The sequence below is a fragment of the Babylonia areolata genome, unplaced genomic scaffold, assembly GCF_041734735.1.
Source record: "Babylonia areolata isolate BAREFJ2019XMU unplaced genomic scaffold, ASM4173473v1 tig00055103, whole genome shotgun sequence".
In the NCBI taxonomy this organism is placed as follows: domain Eukaryota; kingdom Metazoa; phylum Mollusca; class Gastropoda; order Neogastropoda; family Buccinidae; genus Babylonia; species Babylonia areolata.
Genome location: NW_027468433.1, coordinates 1 through 2128, shown reverse-complemented (window position 1 = coordinate 2128; position 2128 = coordinate 1). Strand labels below are relative to the sequence as shown.

At 53.1% G+C, this 2128-nt stretch overlaps 1 pseudogene; it reads left to right on the top strand.

Moving 5' to 3' along the window:
- Positions 1–395: 395 nt before the first annotated feature.
- LOC143278794 (small subunit ribosomal RNA) lies at positions 396–2128 on the top strand (annotated as a pseudogene; the record flags this gene model as incomplete).

Sequence of the window (2128 nt, the reverse complement as noted above, 5' to 3'; positions counted from 1 at the left end):
TTCTCTCCTCCCTCACTGACGGTCGTTGGTGCTCCCCAGCCCCTTCGGCGTCCCAAAGCGTAACGCCTGCTTCATCTCGTCAAGGGCGCGCCCGTCTCTAACCGGGCGTCGTCCGGCACGTGGAAACGGGCGGGAGACGGTGTCGAGGAGGAAGAAAGGGTGGGGTCCGGTCCGGTCCGGTCTGGTCTCCTCCTCCTCCTTCTTCTTCTTGGCGCGCCTCCCGCCGAGACCGATGGATTCGTTGCACTCTCAGGCCCTGAATCTGTTGTCCGGTGGTTTCAGTTGATAGTGCTGCCGCGGACCGCCCACGGAAAGAGCTCAGCCCTCGTTTCTGTGAGCAGCGGTCCCAACTGGCGCTGCAACCGTCTCCCGGGGGCACGCAGAATACGGGTTGCATTCTGGTTGATCCTGCCAGTAGTCATATGCTTGTCTCAAAGATTAAGCCATGCATGTCTAAGTTCACACCCTCGTACGGTGAAACCGCGAATGGCTCATTAAATCAGTCGAGGTTCCTTAGATGATCCAAATTTACTTGGATAACTGTGGTAATTCTAGAGCTAATACATGCCGACCAGCTCCGACCCCTCGGGGAAAGAGCGCTTTTATTAGTTCAAAGCCAGTCGGGTTCTGCCCGTCCTTTGGTGACTCTGGATAACTTTGTGCCGATCGCATGGCCTCGAGCCGGCGACGCATCTTTCAAATGTCTGCCCTATCAAATGACGATGGTACGTGATCTGCCTACCATGTTAGCAACGGGTAGCGGGGAATCAGGGTTCGATTCCGGAGAGGGAGCATGAGAAACGGCTACCACATCCAAGGAAGGCAGCAGGCGCGCAACTTACCCACTCCTGGCACGGGGAGGTAGTGACGAAAAATAACAATACGGAACTCTTTTGAGGCTCCGTAATTGGAATGAGTACACTTTAAACCCTTTAACGAGGATCTATTGGAGGGCAAGTCTGGTGCCAGCAGCCGCGGTAATTCCAGCTCCAATAGCGTATACTAAAGTTGTTGCGATTAAAAAGCTCGTAGTTGGATCTCAGGCATGGGCGCACGGTCCGCCTCGCGGCGGTCACTGTGTGTTTTGTTTCCCATCCTACGCTTCCCGGTTGTTCAGCCCATGGTGCTCTTCATTGAGCGTTTTGGGTGGCCGGAACGTTTACTTTGAAGAAATTAGAGTGTTCAAAGCAGGCACGTTGCCTGAATAATGGTGCATGGAATAATGGAATAGGACCTCGGTTCTATTTTGCTGGTTTTCGGAACACGAGGTAATGATTAAGAGGGACAGACGGGGGCATCCGTATTGCGGTGTTAGAGGTGAAATTCTTGGATCATCGCAAGACGAACAACTGCGAAAGCATTTGCCAAGCATGTTTTCATTAGTCAAGAACGAAAGTCAGAGGTTCGAAGACGATCAGATACCGTCGTAGTTCTGACCATAAACGATGCCAACTAGCGATTCGCTGGTGTTGCTTCATCGACTCTGCGGGCAGCTTCCGGGAAACCAAAGTTTTCGGGTTCCGGGGGAAGTATGGTTGCAAAGCTGAAACTTAAAGGAATTGACGGAAGGGCACCACCAGGAGTGGAGCCTGCGGCTTAATTTGACTCAACACGGGAAAACTCACCCGGTCCGGACACTGTAAGGATTGACAGATTGATAGCTCTTTCTTGATTCAGTGGGTGGTGGTGCATGGCCGTTCTTAGTTGGTGGAGCGATTTGTCTGGTTAATTCCGATAACGAACGAGACTCTAGCCTACTAAATAGTTCGCCGATCCTTCACGCGTCGGCGCTAACTTCTTAGAGGGACAAGTGGCGTTTAGCCACACGAGATTGAGCAATAACAGGTCTGTGATGCCCTTAGATGTCCGGGGCCGCACGCGCGCTACACTGAAGGAATCAGCGTGGCTTTCTCCCTGGCCCGAAAGGGTTGGGAAACCCGTTGAATCTCCTTCGTGATAGGGATTGGGGCTTGAAATTGTTCCCCATGAACGAGGAATTCCCAGTAAGCGCGAGTCATAAGCTCGCGTTGATTACGTCCCTGCCCTTTGTACACACCGCCCGTCGCTACTACCGATTGAACGGTTTAGTGAGGGCCTCGGATTGGTCTCGGCCCGCCCTTCACCGGGC